General features: G+C 42.5%; 1 protein-coding gene across 1 annotated transcript in view; it reads left to right on the top strand.

Moving 5' to 3' along the window:
- The first annotated feature begins 4,907 nt into the window (after window positions 1–4,907).
- COL14A1 (collagen type XIV alpha 1 chain) overlaps window positions 4,908–19,437 on the top strand; it is a 275,177-nt gene continuing 260,647 nt past the window's right edge. Inside the window, exon 1 of the mRNA XM_043992943.1 lies at window positions 4,908–4,999. The gene's annotated coding sequence lies outside the window, so the exon portion shown is untranslated. The remainder of the gene's footprint in view (window positions 5,000–19,437) is intronic.

The raw sequence follows: 19,437 nt of genomic DNA, 5'->3' as shown, positions 1-19,437 counted from the left end.
TGAGAAGAGCCAAGTCTTTCACAGTTGATCATCACACAATGTTGTGGTTACTATGTACAATGTTCTCCTGGTTCTGCTTGGTTCACTCAGCATCAGTCCATTTAAGTCTGCAATCTACCTGTTCATCATTTCTTACAGCACAATAATATTCCATTATATTCATATACCACAACTTGTTCAGCCATTCCCCACTTGATGAGCATTGCCTTGATTTCCAATTCTTTGACACCACAAAGAGAGCTGCTATAAATATTTTTGTACATGTGGGTCCTTTTCCCTTTTCCATGATCTCTTTGGGATACAGAACTAGTAGTTGTATTACTGGGTCAAAGGGTATGCACAGTCTAATTGCCCTTTGGGCATAGTTCCAAATTGCTCTTCAGAATGTTTGGATCAGTTCACAGCTCCACCAATCATTAGTGTTCCAATTGAATGATGATTTGAAAGAATAAAATAACAGTCATTTATATATGATGCAAAATGTAAACAAAAAACACAAGAGTTATGAAAATATGTTAAGGTTACTCTTCCTTTTTTTACTTTGATAAAATGGATGTTCCTCATAGATATTTAGCAAACTTTATTGAACCACCATGACTCAAAAGGTACTTGAGGGGAGGGGAAGTTAATATCCTATGCAGTTGGGGGCAGCTAGGTGGCATAGTGGATAAAGAACCAGTCCTGGATTCAGGAGGACCAGAAGTTGAAAGCCAGCCTCAGATACTTAACACTTACTAGCTGTGTGACCCTGGGAAAGTCACTTAATCCTCATTTCCAGGCCAAAAAAAAAATCCTATGCAGTTCTAGAAAACATTTTAATAACTTGAAAATTTCACTAGGGGCAACTAGGTGGCTTAGTAGATAGGGTGCTGGGCCTGCAGTTAGGAAGACTAATCTTTCTGAGTTCAAATCCAGCCTCAGAAACAACAATAATGTCACCATGAGGCTCAAGTCTTTTATTGTTGCCAGCAACCCATAGGATCTAGTTAGGCAATGAATATCTATCTATCCCTAAAGATCTGGGAAAAGTTTCTCCATTATCTGTGTGTCAGAGTTTAATTGTAGCCCTGACTGAAGACAGATTAATAGACTTGAATCAACTTTCAAGATTTCTTCTAGCTCAAAGATTAAGTAGTGGGGAGGATTGCCTTTACATTCCCCCTTAGGCAGAAGAGATTTACCAGGTATCATTACTGGTGCTTCAGAAAGATCTCAAGCCCTTCCCAAATCCACCTTCTTTCATTTACCCATTTGCTGATGCCTGAAATTCCAATCACTCAGTAAGTATTTATTAAACAAATACTGTATATGTATCATTGTCTTACATAGAAATAAGGTTATTCATAAAGTCATAAATCATTAGAGCTGGAAGGAACCTCAGAGATCATGTGATCTAAACTCTTTTTTGTAGATCTTAAGCATTTCAAGCTCTAAATGTAAGAGATGAAGTGACGTGCTCAAAGACATAGAAGTAGTTAACAGCAAAACTGGAACTAGGCAGATTTGGATCCTGGATCAGGGCTTTTTTTCACTTGGGGATATATGAGTATCCTTTCTCCCAGAATGGTCCTAAGACAACCAGAGTGATGAGATTTCAAATTTTCTGGAAAAGTACCTAATCTACCATGAGAACTACATTTAGCTAAAGGTTTTATTCTCCATAAAGCTGCCAATTCCCTTGAAGTGGCAGCTAGGTGGTGAAGTGGAAAGAGTTCTGGACTTGGAGCCAAGAAGAGATGAGTTTAAATCCAGCTTCAGAGATTTATTAGCTGATGTGATTCTTGGAAACTTAATGTCTCTCAGCCTCAGTTTCTTCAGTCGAGCAGACAGTAGCAATGTGAGATGTTTGGGAATCTTCTGATAACTATTGAACTCATGGGAGCTGGTGAAATCAAGAAAGAAAAGACCCATATTCTGGGGGATGCCCAGCATATCAGACAGAAGAAAAATGATGATGTAGCAAAAGAAACTGAGGAATGAATGTTTAAACAGGTAGGTGAATGGAGAGAAAGCAGTGTAAGGGAAACCAAGGGAGAAGAAAGTATCCATAGGAGAAGGGTGGTGTTGGTGTTGATGGTGTTAGTGGTGATTGACAAGTGTTTCAAATACAGCAGAGACTACAAGGCACATGAGAGAAGGCCTTTGAATTTAGCAGTTAGATATTTGTAATTTCAGAGAAAGTAAATTCAAGGGATAAGTAGAGCTAGAAGCCAGGCTGAAAGGGGTTGTGAAGTAAGTGATAAATTAAACAATGGAAAAGGAGTACATATACATTTTATTCTTAGGAATTTGTGAGCAGGCTATAGGATGATAGTATGAAGGGATGGCAGGGTCAAATGTTTGAGGTTCTGTTTTGTTTCATTTTGTTTTTAGGATGGAGCCATGGTCCGGTTAGGCAGCAAGATGGGTAGTGGGTCTAATGCTGGGCTGCTCATCTTCCTGAGTTCAAAGGCAGCCTCAGACACTTACTATGGGCAAGGCATTTAAGCTTGTTTGCCTCAGTTTCCTGAACTGTAAAATGAACTGGGGAAGGAAATGGAAAACCCATTCCATTGTCTCTGCCAAGAAAACACCAAATGAGGCCAGGAAGAGTCACATACCATTGAACAACAAACAACAATTGGGTCAGATTTGTAGATAGCTTGGAAGGAGTCAATCAATGGGACAGCAAAGATGGAAGTTGAGAGTGAGTGATTGGGAGACTGCAAGCTCTAAGTGGAAGGGGAAAGGATGAGGTCAATGGCACATGTAGAGGAGGTAACCTTGGCAAGGAGGACACTTTGCTTGCCCAGAGACTCTAACGAAGGTACATACTTTGCAACTTTCTCCATTTTTCTTTTTTTTTTTTTTGGTGGGGCAATGAGGGTTAAGTGACTTGCCCAAGGTCACACAGCTAGTAAGTGTCAAGTGTCTGAGGCCAAATTTGAACTCAGGTCCTCCTGAATCCAAGGCCAGTGCTTTATCCACTGCGCCACCTAGCTGCCCTCTCCATTTTTCTTATGGCCAGCGGAGAAATTGAGTAAGTGTCGGTTAACTCTTGCCTATTCCACCTGCCCCAGATACAACTTCAGCCCTAAAATGTAACTCATGCAGACACCAGGGGGCGCCCGGTCACTTGTAACTGCGAGTCGGTTCTCACTTGTACTCGTGGCTTTTCTCATCAAAAGCTCTGCTTGCTGGTTGTCCCCCGAGAATGTATTCACTGAGGCAGTGATGCGAATCGGTGCCCAAGGGGACCACTTGCCTCCTCCTTGCCCTTTAAATGTTCAGTAGACTCCAAGACAGAAAGTGAGAGAAAGAATTCAGGACAGTGGAGATGGGGGCTGTGCAGCTGGGGGCGGCGTATTAGAATTGGGGGGTGAGCTGATCTGAGCTGGGGGCTGCCTCTCTCAACTTTGTCCCTGGCCAGGCTGGGGCACCCCTCCCGGGAAGAGAATTGAGGGATGGTGGTGGAACACTGCAGAAGCTAGGGCGCTGGGGAAACTTTGAATATAGGGAAGGGGGAATATGTAGGAGGAAAGAGCCTGGTAGAAACACAGAGGTTTTCATAGAGTCTCTTCCCCCAGTCCCAGTAGCGGTGCTATTTTCCCAAGGGCCTGGGACACTTCTTTTGGCCATACTTTTTCCTATAGATTACTTGGTCTTCACAATCCATTGCTTCTGCCCCGTAAATCTCTCCATCTATTATATCCTTTGGGTGGGAGTAATTTAAACTTGGAGTAATGTATACGTGCAGCCTCACAAAACGGGGACCCTCTTTCCCCAACTACTGAGTGGCATTTACAGATAATAGACAAAGCGTGTATGGGAGGGAAATGCCACTTGCACCAACAGCTACCCGGGGACTCTGTTCTCTCTACAACGAGACACTGAGCTTCATTTATTACCCTTTGAGTGACTCGAGAAAGTCCGGCGGGTGTTCTCTTTGTATCCCCGCCACTTTGAATATAAGAGGTGCTTAATAAATGATAGAATTGGATTGTGGAGGTTAGGAGTCTCATCCCCCCGCCCCCCGCCCCCGTCCCGACCCCCATCTCCATCCCCTAACAAGGGAGAAGGCTGTATTTCAAATCTTCCTTTCTTGCTTCTGCAATTTGTTCCTGCAATCGGGCAGAGATCAATCCTCCCCCCGCCCCCCACCCCCACTCCAGGTAGAAGCAAACCATCAGCAGCTAGCTGATCCTAGGGACCTTAGGGTATGGGGCGAGGCGGACCTAGCCACGCGAAGAAAAGAGAGAGAGAGAGAGAGAGAGAGAGAGAGAGAGAGAGAGAGAGAGAGAGAGAGAGAGAGAGAGAGAGAGAGAGAGAGAGAGAGAGAGAGAGAGAGAGAGAGAGAGAGAGAGAGAAGCCAAGCATATCTTGGGAAGCTGCAGCACCTGCAAAAATTCGACGGTTGTAAAATTCTTTAGATCCTTGTGCTTCTCTCTTCAGAGTTCAAACCTAACTTTAGAGAAATGGATGACTTCTTTAGAGAGTAGAGCACTAAACCTTTTTGTGCTTAAAAGTACACCTCCCTGTCCACATATTTAAGGATGGAGGGGGACTAGTCACACTGAAAAGTGGGAGCAGTGTCTACTTCTTGAAATCTCTCACGGTTGAGGGGGTGGCATGGGGAGTGGGAGGAGGAGCAGGAGGAGGAGGGGAGGAGGAGAGGAGTGGGGAGTCTGTGTAGGGATGGAGGGTGATTTATCCCTCCTCTCTCTCCACCCCACCCCACCCCCACTCCCAGGAGCCCCCTCCCTCCCTTAGCCTTCCGCTCTATAATTGGACGCCTGCTTTTCTTCCTCTTTCTTCTTATCAGATTCAGGTCTCCCAGAAGGAGGGAACAGCTGGAGAGAGACCCTAAAACATCTGGAGTCAGGAGCTCAGGAGTGGAAAAGCTAAGAGAAAAGGGGAAGGGAAGAGAAAGAGAGAGCAAGTCTTGGGATAGTCCTCGGCAGAGCTCTGTTCTTTTCCCAGACCAAGAGTTCCCCTCTCTAAGTACCCTGCCCTTGCACAGGTCAGTTTCAAGCTTCTTTCCCCTCCCTTTCCCAGCCTCCTCTTTGAAAGTCTGAGAGTCACCTGTCAACTTCTTCACATCTCCCGACCCTTCTCTGTTTGGGTTCTGAGAGGTGGGGAGGCAGGGAGCGGGTTATTTTTGGTTTCGAGGCGGCATCCATTGGCTTTTATGAAATTGCATGTGTGGAGGGCTGGGATGGACGCGCTTAGTTAGGGGATAGCTGCGGATGGATGCAGCTGAGAGTCCCGTGGGAGAGGCCTCAATAGTGACGCTAGCTCTGCAAGGTCCCCTGAGCGGGCACGTACACGCGAGCACATTAGCACACAAGCACACTTGCACCCTTTCTTTCTGTGGTGCTGGGTAGGCAGCGGGCGAGAAGAAAGGGGAAGTCTTAGAATCAGGACGCTTAGGGACAGGGACTTGGAGCGGGGCGGTCCCTCCCTGGCTTGGGGCTAGGATAGCAGGATGTCCTGATCCATTTGATCTCTGAAGCATCTGGAGAGGCTGCTGCAGAGCCTTGCCAGGGGTGGAAGAAGAGGGGAGAGAGGTCTTTCCCCCGGGTATGCTGGAGAGCTCTCTGCTCTTGGGCATCCGAACCCCTTCTCTCTTTCCTTTTCCTCCTTCTTTTATTCTCCTACAGTGTCCCCAGACGCCAGGTGTACCCTCTTCCCCCGACTTCAACAAAGACTTCTATCGCTGTGCGTGTGTCTAGTGGGGGAAGCAGTGTCACTGTGCGAGAACTGGGTCCACGGGTGGAAGAGGGAAAGTGAACAAGCCGTGAGCCTGGCAGGGCTCTGGGGCTCTTAGTAGTTTAGAGGCTCTAGACTCTAGTTTCTCTTGGCCACTAGTTTGATATGGGTTAATGGTCTTGGCATGCTGCTTGGAACTTGAGTCTTCTCTCCAACTAGAGGAATCAAGGAGTCCTGACTTTCTCTGGCTAAGAGCTTGCCTGCTTCTCTGACTTTCTTTTGAGCACTGTGTTTAGGATTTGAGAGGTAGGGGGATGGGAGGTATTGTTTGGTTGGTGTTGGACCTATACATGATTGGGAGAACTCCACTCAGGTTGGGGTCTGGAATTTATTTCATGAAGAAACTATTGCTGAGATCCACTGTGGGGAGGTGGCTTAAATAGCTATTCTTGAACAGTGGGGTCTTTAAAAAGGTTCTTCCAAAAGCTGACATAAAAGTTAGCCATTGGCCTGGGACCCGTGGGTCAACTCAGTCCCATGGGGCTTCCTCCAAAGACAAATTTTTATTTAAAATTTGTAGCCTAAAATGGATTTTGGAGGTCTTTCAGAAGGGGCCCTCTGAGAAAACAATTCTTTTTGCCACTGCCAACACATTTCTTTTTTTAAAAAAATATTTTATTTTTTCCCAATTCCATGTAAAGATTGTTTTGAACATTCATTTTTATAAGATTTTCAGTTCCAAATTTTTCTCCCTACCTTCTCCCCCTCCCCTCTCCCCAAGACTGCAAGCAATCTGATATAAGTTATACACATATAGTCACGGTCAACACATTTCTGTTGCTGGGGGTGGGAAGGGTTTAGGGAGTCCAAGTGAACTATTTACCTTAGAGAGCGTCATCATTCTGGAGATGCTAATAAGGAAAATTATTTTCCCTGTAAACTCCATCTGTCTTGCTGTTGAATGACAAACTAGACAGGAGAGAGGGAGGTGCTAGAACTTTATCCCCTGTATTCTTCTCTATCCTGTGATGTCTCTTCTTACTTTGAACCTTTTGCTGTGAGGAGAACTTTCTGAACTATTTCAGGGGGTGACAAAGTGACTGAGATCTAGGCACCTAGACAAGCTCAAGAAAGGCTTGAATCAATGAAGGTCAGATGAACCCACCCTTGTCCAAAGAGGCTTAGAGTTCGAGTTTGAGTATGTGTGTATTTCATTAGGCAGATGCTTACAAGACGCTATATCTTTTCTGCATCTTCTCTCAAGTATCTGATTTCTTATCAAGATTCTAAAGTAACTTTCCCCTTGGGAATAAACATGGAAAAATATTTTTAAATCTCCATTCTACCCTGGGGGACCCCTTCTGGCTCCAAGGGATCTTAAATTAGAGTGAACCTGAACCTCCACTGTAGCCCTAGCCTCCTAGGGGTCCTTGGGATAGAACAAAGTCCAGCAGACCAGACTTCTCAGACTCACCTTGGACAGGATTCTTTAGTCTCGTCCTGCAGTACTAGGGATGGTTTTGGACCTACTTCAGGAAGAAGAGAGGACCCTTTTGTCTTAGATGGTACTTGCTACTTCTCAAATACTCCTGTTGGAGATAAGCAAGACTTTCTCCGGGGGGAATTAGAATCCTAGCCATAGGGATTGTCTAAACAAACACCCTCATTTTACAGATGAGACTAGATAGGAGCAGCATTGATGAATTATTGAAAGATCCAGGAATAAATATGACATTCCTAATCCAGTGTTTTTTCCTTTAGGCCAGTAGTAAAAACTCCAATAGAAATGGATCTCTGCAGGCTGAGTATTGACCTGAAAAGCACAAATTAACATTATATATGTTGCTCTCTGTTTTATTTATTTTGTTAAACATTTATTAATTACATTTTAATCTGGTGTTGGGGAAGGGGAGTTTTGAGACCCTTTGCTGGTGAGTTTGGCACCACTGCTCAAGGTCATTCTATTGTCACTTGGTTTAATTTATAGTCCTTAGACCTCTTCTCTTGATTCATAGAATCAGCTAGGACTCACCTCATGAAGAGCCTGAATATGCCATCATCTGTATGGTCAACCAACCTTCTCCTTCCCATACTACTTAAACTTTTACTGTGAGAGATACATTCCTTCGAGTTTAAGGGCTTTCCAAGTTTCTCGAATCAGTTATTCAAAGACAAATATAATTCTAGAGCCAAAATAATGGTTTGCATTTATCTAATGCAGGAATACTTTTTCTGTGCCATGGTTTCCTTTGACTCTGGTGAAGTTCAGAATAATGTTTGTTTCCTACCTTCATAATGGAAAGAAATTCTACATTTTAAATTTAATATATTTTACTTTCCCCAATTACATGTTAAAGCAATTTATACCATTTTAACATTTTGAGTTCCAAATTCTATCCCTCCCTCTTCCTTTCCTTGAGACAGTAGGCAATCAAATATCATTTTATATGTATATATATATGCTATATACATACAAGTCATTTTGTAGGAGACTTGCATAAAAGAAAGAAGAATGAATGAAAATGAAAAATCAAGTGTTTCAGTCTGTATTCAACAATATCACTTCTTTCTCTGGAGGCAGAGAATATGCTTCATCATTAGTACTTTGAGATTATCTTGGGTTATTGTATTGCTGAGAAAAGTGAAGAGGTTCACACTTCTTCATTTTACAACCTTCCTATTACTGTGTACAACATTCTCCCGATTCTGCTCACTTCACTGCTTCAGTTCATCCTAAGTCTTTCCAGGTTTTTCTGAAATTATCCTGCTTGTCATTTTTTATAACACAATAATAGTGCATCACAATTATATACCACAGCTTGTTTAGTTATTCCCTAATTGATGGGCATCCCTTCAATGTCTAATTCTTAGCCACCACAGAGTTGAAATGCTACATTTTAGTTAGAGGTTAGTGAAAATAAAGGAGTATTTTTTTCTCATCAAAGGTCATGGACACCCTAAAAAAAAGGATCCACAGATTCCACAAGGCGCCCATGAACCCTAGGTTAGAACCTTTGATATAATGTTTGCTCATTTTCCTCTCAACAACACTGTGAAGTAGTTACATGCTGATTGTTTTCATTTGATAGAAGAAGATACAGAATCTCAGAGAATTAAAGTGACAGCCTTGGCTATTCCAGTTAGTAAGTGGCAAAGTTAGAACTCATACCAAGTTCATCTTAAGTCAGGAATTCAAATCCCAAGTGCAGTAACCTTTTCACTATATCATGACCTTTTGGGGGCAGTATTTTAGCAGTCAGCCAGAAGAGTCATATGATTACTATGTGATATAATGTATTCAGAAACAGAAATGAAAGGTTTTGAAGAGTCACATCACCCACAACCTGATTGACTGAGTAGTACCGAACCAGCACCATAGCTGGGGTTAGGGCATTTTCTTTGGGAATGGGATCCAGTGAAGATTCCTATGGAGAAGCAGGGATCAGGAATTGGTTGAAGAACCAAAAAAGAGGTCACATGGGTCTGAATACAAATTTTGCCTATTCATATGGGCAGCCTTGGTGCCACCCACAAGAAAGCCTTTTTCTTACAGAATAACAGGATTTCAAAGTTGGAAGGGACTTCTGATGCTAATCAGGCCAATCCATTCCCCAGTAAATGGTCATTCTGTTGTCTCTTGGAGACCTAGAATAAGGGGCAGCTCATTATCTTCTTCTATAGATGCTCTCTTTTTAAAAAATTATATTTATTTTTACATCTCTTACATTTCCTCTTTCCTTTTATCCTTTCCAGAGTACTATTCCATCACATTGACGTTCCATAATTTAGTCATTCCCCATTTTCTGGACATCTATAAGGAAAACAACAAGAACAAGAATAATAGCATTTACATAGTACTTGAAGGTTTGCAAAGAACTTTACATCTGATATATTATCTCATTTGTTCTACTTTGTTTCCAGTGGATAATCTCTTAATGGCTGACTACTCTTTTGGCTTGAGAGATGCCATTCTCACCTTGTTCCTCCCTTTCTCTGCTCCTTCCAATTCCCAATCCCCTTTCTTCTCCAACAGTGGAAGATCTAGGGTCTGTGCTTAGTTTTCTTTCTTTATGGTTCCCCCATGCAAATCTCATATGCTTCAAGGCTTAAACTACTGATTTTAGGAATGTAGGATCATGGATCCCAGGACATAGGATAGATTTAGAACTCGAAGAACCTTAGAAGCTATTTAGTCAAAACTCATTTTGCAGTGGAGAAAAATGAGGTCCACGAGGGTTAAGTGATTTTACCAAGTCACACATCAAGTAAGTACACACTGGGATATAAGCACAGGTGTTCTGATTGCAAAGCCAGTATTCTTTTTATATTTTTTAAACAAGCACAGAAGCCAAGATTTATTTAGTTTTTGTTTTGTTTTTTTACAATTCTTATTGTCAAAATGAAAATTTCAATTCAAAGAATTGGCTTTCTGTCTTTCCCACATCCCAACAAAACAAAAGTCTTCCTAATCAGTATGGAAAGTCAAGGATAAATTGCCACAGGAACTATTTTTAAAAGTGGGTGTGTCTCCCTGGGCTGGCATAATTAGTCTATCACCACTGTGTCATTATTTAGGTAACTATATTCATCATGAATGTTTTCCTCAGGGTAGCATAGCCTCTTGCTGTCCATACAGGTACAGGGGGCAGTTGGAGATCTGTGACATAGTCTGAAGCTGTGGGCACTGGGGTAGATGACTGGTGGCTCCCCAGTTGCTCCAGCCATTCTATGGGGTAGAGTAGTGGTGAGCTATGAGGGTACTCCACAGGGTCTGGCTGGGTATGTAGAGAGTGGAGCACCCTGATAGGGGGTGCTGGGTGCTGGGAATGGTAAGGAGTTGGAGTGACTGGTTGATCCCAGGTGGCTGCCCTCTGAATGTAATCTTCCCTCTGAAACTGAGCCCAATATGCCTCTATCTACATGGGCTTCCAGGAATTGTTGCATGGATTGAATGTATTCACACAAAGCATTCATGGCTCTGGTCATAGCATCTATCCTGCTGTTCAATTCCCTGACCTCCTGACACTGCATGGCCAGCTCAGAAGATTCCTGGTGGTGGCAGAAAGTAGGACCAAGGCTGCCCTGTGGACAAGGTCTCTTGGTCCTGCCTGAGGGCCCTGGGGAATCCAGAGGAAGCTGCCTCTTGGGCTGGGAGCTCTTTGCTTGACAGGAATCATGCAGATGGTTGAAGTTCTCCATGACTATGAGTGTTCTCTTCTCCTTCATTATGGGCTTCAGCTTTCTCATCTTCACTTGTTTTATATCTGGAGCCACTGGTCCTACAGTCTTCAGTCCTGGGTAATAGCATCTCCTTCTCCACATTGGCCTTGAACTCCTGCACCTCAATGTTGTGTTGTTTAAAATGTTTAAAATCTAAATGTGGGTTCTATTCTGCCTCCCCCGAGTTTTTTTTTGGGGGGGGAAGCTGGCTAAAATCACTGATAAATTCAGCAAGATTTTAGGCTTTTAAGGATTTATTAAAATATATATTATAATTTAGTGAAGTGAGAGAGAGATTGAGAACAGATTCCTTATAGCATGGAAATCCTAGATTGGATCTATTCAGTATAGCCATAGAGTAGCCCACATGAAATCCCTCACCAGCCAAATGTTCTGGATGACCAGGGGGACCCTCCTTTTTCTCCCATCTGCTGCCACACCAGTTCCTCCACAAAAAGAGTGCCAGGTGTGGTCTCCATCCAATTACCCTTAAGTAGGTACTTAGTTTCTCAGTCTTACCCAATTCAAACTTCTAAATCAATCCTCAGGTAGGACCCCTGGGTGTCTGCCAAATCCCATTATGTTATCACAATGTCCTGGAGAGTTTCCTTGGAGGTGCTCAGAGGGTCCATGAAAAAGCTAGGGCTTGGCTATTTTCATAGGAGCTCTCAGTGCTGTGCTTGCACCAGTTCATCCTGCCAGATTCTGGAATCTTCTTTCCAGCTTTCCTGCCCTTCTTTTCCCACCAAGGAACTTTTCTTTGACTTGGCCTCATGGCAGACAGGGAGATTTCTACAGGTGGACAGGATGTAGTGAACTTTGGCCCCATCTCCAGGCTCTACAGAATAGGATTGGATGCAATGAGCCCTGGTGCTTTTTCCTCACTTTGAAATGTGTGGCACCCTCTTGGGAGCTCTGCAAGTGTGAAGAGTTGAGGATCCTTCCAGTATTTATACTGAGAAGAAGGACCACCCTTTCCTCTGATGGGCAGGGAGTAGATTCACAAATGCAGGAGGTGTGAACACTGTTTATATGCAACAGGTTTGGTGTAGAAGTGGATTGATGAAAGATACTTTATGAACTCATCTGAAAAGTAAGGAAACTAAGTCACAGAGAGATAATACCTGCTAGAGTTGTGAACTCTTCTTGCTAACAGTGAGTAGCATTACAGGGGGAAAAACACTATTGAAGGGCACAGAGGTCTGCTAGGTCACTGATCTTGAAATGGAGTTTGGAATGCTGACTTCCAGGTCCTACAGTTTTCAAGTCTGGATATATTGACCTGGGGTAGTTTTTCTCAGTTTCAAAATGTGGCTCACCCTCTTGGGAGCCCAACATTTCAAAAGCCCAAGGCAGAATTCTTTCAATAGTATTGTGTTCCTTCTTTCTGTGTTGGTGGTGCCTCTCTTTATCCCCCTGGTCCTGACCTCCTTCTGGGCTTCAAATACTCATCTCAGACTGCTTATAAAACATTTTCAAATGGCTGTCCTAAATCACAGGGCTTTATTACTATAATAGTTTTATCAGGCTCCATGCCCTGACCCCTTCTAACCTTATCCCATATCAATGATACCTTTCAAAGCATCTTATGGTCCAGTAAAAGAGTGAGTCCAGAGACATGCCGTACACTGTTCTAATGAGGCCACATCTGGGAGAACATCCTCAGTTCTGGACATGAGGTTTTAGAAAGGACATTTACAAGCTGAAAGATGTCAAGAAGAGAACAGCCAGAAAGCTGAGAGTACTAGACAGCATGGTGTTCATGAGAAGTTCAAGCCTGGAGAAGAGAAGATTCAAGGGTGGGGATATGATGGCTGAATTCAGTCATTTAAAACCTGTTGTATGGAAGGGAAGTTATATTTGTTCTGCTTTGTCTGGAGAAATGGGAACAATTGATAGAAGTTATAGAGAGGCAAACTTCAGCTCTATTTAACAGACAAAAACTTTTTACCAATTAGAAGTGTCCTGAAGTGATGCATTTTCCCCTCTCCCACTCTACTAGCAGAGGCTGGTTGTCCACTTTTGGGGGATAGGAGTGGAAAAGATTCTAGAATTGGTTTGGACCAGATGCCCTCTGGGATCTCTTCCAACTCAGAAGTGTTGTGCTACCAAATACCACTTTTGGGGTTGTTTCTATCCCCTGTCTTGTGCTTAAATGGGCTCCCAAATATTTGGAAAGGTCTGAGTTTAGAGACTGGAATGGGGTCTTAAATGATATCCAAATAGGCTGAAAAGTTGAAGCTAGAGAGAACGGGTGGTAGGTGTCCAGGACTGAGGTAGAGGGAGGCAGGGGTAAACTCCTGAGAGGCCCATCTACTGGTAGTCTGAATCATCTTGCCATAGTGGCATCCTCAATTGCCGTGGTTCCTGTGTGACCTTAGTGCACTACCCCCTATTTATAAGCTTGGGAAAGAACCTTCCCAGTTCTTTATCTATATTGAATGGACTGCTGAGAGAATGCTTGTCCAGAAACTGCTTGGCAGGCCTTCCCTATGGAAGGTATTAGAGTGGGAAGAGAGGAGTGCAGGACTTGTAAATTATTCATTCATTCACTCATTCATCCACTTATTCATCCATCCATCCATCCCGTATGTATTGAGTATTTACTATGGACCAAATACTTTGTTGAGTGATCTGGTGAAAGAAACAGGAGAACTCCATGGAATGTGTGGTCAAGGAAATCTCCTTATGTGTGGGCTCTCCAGGAACATCCTTCCACAGCCACATAAGTCCAAGCCTGTGTTTTCATGGATTTAGGGATCTCCCCATGTGTACGATCCCTCCCGAGTACAGAACCTCAACTTCTCAGTAGCTCATTGTCTTAGGGAGTTGACAAAGGAAAAAGAAACCCAGAAACAAAGGGAAACCACTAAATATGAAAAACCACTTGGTATATGTGGAGGGCACATTCAGTGTCCAAGGAGGAAAAATAGTTTTTTGAGGTGTGGAGGTAAGCAGAGAGTGGAATGATGCTCCCCAGTCTTCACATAGTGTGGTGGGAGCCTGAGGTTCAAGTCTCAAGGATAAGTTTGCATTGACATAACAACTTCCTGCTAGTGGATCTTGGGGCTTGCTCTTCTGTGTGGAGGTGAATAGTGCCATTCAAAGACAGGTACTAGGAGACTTGCCCAATTTCTCACAGTATGTATCAATAGCAGGACATGAACTCAGGGCTTTCTGATTCCAAGGCCAGTTCTTTAATTGGTTAAAAGTGACCTGTAAGGGGAAAGCAGCCCCCCCCCCCAAAGAAGAGATTCCTAAAAAAAAAAAAAAAAAAAGCAAGAAGCATCCAGTGTGGGAGGGAAATGATGTCCACCAGCCAACCTGAATTGTCCCTCTTTTACCTACTCCACCAGCATCCTACTACCAGGAGTGGGGCTGAAGACACCTCTTATAGCTCTAGGGAACAGCATCTTTCTGAATTATTTCCATCCATCTACTGCCCCAAGCAGGGAAAGGGCCCCAAAGGTGGCCATTCTGATTTTGCCATAGAGAGCAACACAGAGAACCAAAATCGGAAAATCAAAGACTGTCTGACGTGCTACGTGTCTGAGCCTGGTCCAGTTTTTGCAGATGCCTTTGGGTTTGCATAAGTACTGGCCAGCCTGGAGTTACCAGGGACAGGGAGAATCAAAGCTCATCATTCTTGGAAAATTATAATCAGTCCTGGAAAATTCCTTAGACACTGGGGAAAGATTTAGAGGCTGGATGGGGAGAGCAAACTGTCTCAGGGCCCCCACTCCTGTGGGGTCTACCCTATTAATGAAGCTATTTCCTAACACACTTAGCCAAGTGATACAGTGAGTATACCCAGAATTACTTTGGTCTGTGTGTAGTTTTCTCAACTCAGCTTACCATACAGTAGGTGCTTAACAGTGTGGTGACAATTGTCTTCTGCACGTATTAGAATCTAAATCTCCCAGAGGGATAGGAACTTAAAGACCAGCTACACCAGAGGTTCTTGTCCTTTTTTGTGTCCTTGATACCTTTACAGGCTAGTGACCTATATGGGACTTTTCTCAGATTAAGGTTCTTTAAATGCATGAAGGAAAATGCAGAGGAAACCCATTATAGTGAAATGCAGTTATTAAAAATTTCTTTTTCTTCTTCTTCTTCAACAACAACAACAACAACAATGACAACCAAGTTTACAAATCTCAGGCTTAGAACTCCTGATCTGTTCTAATCATTTCATTTTTAAAAAGAAGGAAATTTAGACCTGATAGCTGATTGACTTGCCCAAGGTGATGTCAGAGCCTGGACTTGACCTCAGACTTTCTGATTAGGAGACTTAAGCTCTCTGTAACATACCCACATGACCACCAGAACCCCCATGTAGCTCTAACAACACTTCAGGGGTTGTCTTTGATTTGGTTTAGCTGTTAATTCATCCATGGTGATGATAGAACTTGCGAATCTTGATATGAAGAGGGTGATGCATTGGATTCTGACAACAAAAAGTCTTCTGATATTTCAACCACTTTACTTCTTCTTGCTCAGTTGTTTCAGTCCTACTCGTAATGACCCCATTTGGGTTTTTCTTGGTCATTTCCTTCTTTAACTCATTTTCCAGATGAGGAAACTGAGGCAAACAGTGTTGAGTGACTTCGCTAGTGTCACACAGCTAGTAAGTGTCTGAGACCAGATGGATGGGAGTCTTCCTGTCTACAAGCCTAGTGCTCTATCTACTGCACCACCTAGCTGCCTCTGGCCCCTTCTTACCTTTCTAGTTTTCTTATACCTGACTCTTCTTAAGGAATTCCATGATCTAGCTCCACTGGCCTCCTTGCTATTCTTTACACACAGTATCTTCTGACTCCATGCATTTGTACTGGTTATCTCCCATGCCTGGAATGCTCTCTCTCACTTCACTTCAGGCTCTAATCTCTGGATCCTCTCAAGATTCAGCTCCAATCTCACCTTCTATAGATCTCTCCTGGTTCCTACCTCCCCCTCAACTTCCTTCTCTCTCCAAGATTATCTTCCATCTACTCTAGACATATCTTATATATACATAGTTATTTTTGTTTTTTCTTCTTCCCATTAGAATATGAGCACCAACTTTGTGTTTTTGCCTTTCTATCCATCCCTAAAGCTTAACACAGTGCCTTGGAACATAGTAAGCATGTCATAAATGCTTGTTTACTGACTTATGGGGTTTTCAAAAAGGAATCTAAAAAGTCAAACCACTGATTACATGAATAGATCCCTTCTAGGTAACCCCTCAAAAAGGCTTATATGCTTCCAATAATGAAAGACTCACTACCACACAAGGTAGCTCATTCTATTTAGGGAAAATTGTTGTTGCGGATAGAGCATAGTTAGGCCTTGGGGTCAGGGATAGATATATTTTAATTTTGTCTCAGGCACTTACTCATTGTTTAACCCTGGGCAACCTCACTGAGTGTTCTCATCTATAAAATGGTGATAATGATTGGCTCTACTTCACTAGGCTGTTGTGTGGACCAAATAAAATAATGTATGTAAAGTGCTTTGAAGCCCTATAATATAACTTTCCTGTATCTCTTCATCTATAAAGCTGAGATAATAAGTATTTTTTAAGTCAATCTCACAGGGTTGTTAGCAGGGTAATGTGATATAGCAGATAAAATAGAAAGCAAATGGCAGGCATAGTTATTGCCACCATTCTCTCAGCTTTCACAGGATCATAATTTAGAGCTGGAACAGACCTTAGGAACTCTTTTGTCCATTCCCTTCATTTTGTAGATGAAGAAACTGAGTCAAAGAGAAGTCACATGATTTGGGCCATATGGCTAGTAAGTGGCAGATTTGGATTTGAACTCAGATCTTCCTGATTCCAGCTATAGCATTCAATTTGTTTCACCATCTAGTTGCTTCCTTGAGAACTTGATGCCATATTGGCAACATATGTCATATATGTCAAAGGCTGCTCTGGTCTCTCTAATCAGGGCACCATTGGATGGTATGCAGCCAGAGAGCAAATTCAGATCCACTAGCCAACCTGGCACAGAAAAATAGTGATTTTTTTTCTTTAAATTTGTAGTTGGTTCCAATGACTTCAACTACCATCACCAGTCAATACGACACGTTAAAGTTTGCAGAATTCTCTACATAGATCATCTCATTTGGATGTATTACAAGTATTATTATTCCCATTTAATAGAGGAATAAACTAAGGCTAAGTGAATTCAAGTGGTTTGTTCAATGTCACAGTTAGTACCTGTCAGAGACAGCACTGAATCTAGGTCCAAGTGATAGTGTTGACTTGGACTCTGTTCATCTTTTCTTGAATGTGGATGCACATGAATGTATGCGTGTATATGTCATGTTTGTGTGCAAAAAGAATAATCTCCAGATAGTTCCGGAAGGATTTTTGAGAGTGTTCGTGGTAGCTTAGGCTGAAAGCTTTGTGGAGACCCAGAATTCCAATCTGATTCTGGCTCTCAGACATTTGCTAATGCCTCAGTGAAAATGGCTGTATGAAATAGATTTAGTAAAACAAATATACAAGGTACAGACAGACCCAAAACACAGTGGTGGTTTTGAGATAATACTACAGTGTTTTGGGGAAAACCAGCTCTGATTACAATCTCTTTTTCATTTATACCTTTGTAAGGGCTAGTGGTGGTGCAGGGGCAGAATGTATGTTGGTCAGGGTAGTTCCCTGATCAATTTGTTGAAGTTACAGGATGAGAGCTTTGGTCGAAGGCATCTAATGGACACCTACTCTTAGGTAGTGGGTATGCTCTCTGGAACCTTGTTAAGCAGACAAGGACTTGGGGTAGCCAGGTGGTGTAGTAGATAAAGCACCAGCCTTGGATTAAGGAGTACCTGAGTTCAAATCTGGCCTCAGACACTTGACGCTAGCTGTGTGACCCTGGGCAAGTCACTTAACCCCCATTGCCCTACAAAAAAAAAAAACAAAAACAAAAACAAAAAAGAAGATAGGGACTCCTAGTAGGTTTTTAGTGGCTGACACTTTGGCTTGCCACCAAGATGATTTGATTGCCTGGAGACGGAGAAGATGGACCCTGATGAATCTGCAACAACTAAGGACCTGGCTTCTTTGTAGGAGTTCAAAGATCTCATAGTGTTTCCAAGAAGAATAAAGATTATCCCCAACATTCTTATCCAGAATTTCAAGGACTTGGCAGAAAACCTTGGGAAAAACTAAAGCCTCCACTTAGTCTAATGCCATGTTAGTCATTCTAATAAACATTGTTTAAAAAAATAAAGAAAAGAAAAAAAACAAACCAAAACCCAGGACACAATTGCTTTTGGTAAAAAACAAACTAAACACATAAAATCCATTTTCTAGCCCCTAAACCCCCCAAACCCCACCAATTTAACTTCAAGAAGAGTTGGCAAAGACTTAATGCACCCCAGATTTATTTATTTGTTTTAATAACAAAGCATGCCATGAAAATTAGCATTATATATTCCATGTTGATTATTGTTTCTATCACCTTGCAATGGAAATTGTGATGATGTTGATAGACACAATAGAAGGTTGTTTGGTTTTATTTTGGGATTTATGAATGGCTCTTTTTTTCCTTCTGTTGAAATTCTACAGCATTCTGTCTGATGAATAGTTGCTGGTTGAAAAGACAAATATGCCCCTTTTCTTCATCATCTTCTCTTGGCTTCTGTTAAAAAATTATTTTCAACATATTTGGGGAAAGGAATAGTAAGAGAAAAAAAGCATCACTTCTAGGTCATGTAGCTTTTCTGCTTTTTCTTCTCCAGATTCACATCTCCAGCTACCTATTAGACACTTCAAATTGGATGTCCCATAGATAAATCAAAATCAAAATGTCCAAAACCAAACTCATATTTTGCCACCCCAACTATTAACCCTCTTCTGAACTTCTCTATTACTGTCTAAAGCCTCACCATCTTCCCATCTTGCAACCTGAATGTCATCATTCACTTCTCTCTCTCACCTCCGATATACAATCTGTTGCAACTCCCATCAATTTTACTTTGAAGATATCTCTCATAACATCATAATACTTTATCTTTGTTCCCTCCTCCAATATTGCCACCACCTTGGTGAAGGCTTTCATCATCTCACAACCAGGCTATTGTAGAACCTGTGTCAAATTAATCTTCCCAAAGTACATGACACTATACTTGGGGGGGGGGTGGCAATGAGGGTTAAGTGACTTGTCCAGAGTCACACAGCTACTAAGTGTCAAGTGTCTGAGGCCAGATTTGAACTCAGGTCCTCCTGGATCCAGGGCTGGTGCTTTATCCACTGCACCACCTAGCTGCCCCCAAGGACCTTATACTTTTTAGGGTCAGCTACATGGCATGGTGGATAGAGCACTAGGCCTGGAGTCAGGAAACCTGAATTCAAATGCAACCTTAGACACTTATTAGTTGTGTGACCCTGGTCAAGTCACTTAACTCTGCTTGTCTCAGTTTCCTCATCAGTAAAATGGGCTCGAGAAGGAAATGGCAAACCAGTCCAGTATCTATGCCATGAAAACTCCAAATGGGGTCACAATGAATCAGATACGACAAGAAGTATTGGACTGATAATGT

Source organism: Dromiciops gliroides, chromosome 1 (assembly GCF_019393635.1).
Source record: "Dromiciops gliroides isolate mDroGli1 chromosome 1, mDroGli1.pri, whole genome shotgun sequence".
Taxonomy (NCBI): domain Eukaryota; kingdom Metazoa; phylum Chordata; class Mammalia; order Microbiotheria; family Microbiotheriidae; genus Dromiciops; species Dromiciops gliroides.
This window is presented reverse-complemented; position numbering and strand designations above follow the sequence as displayed.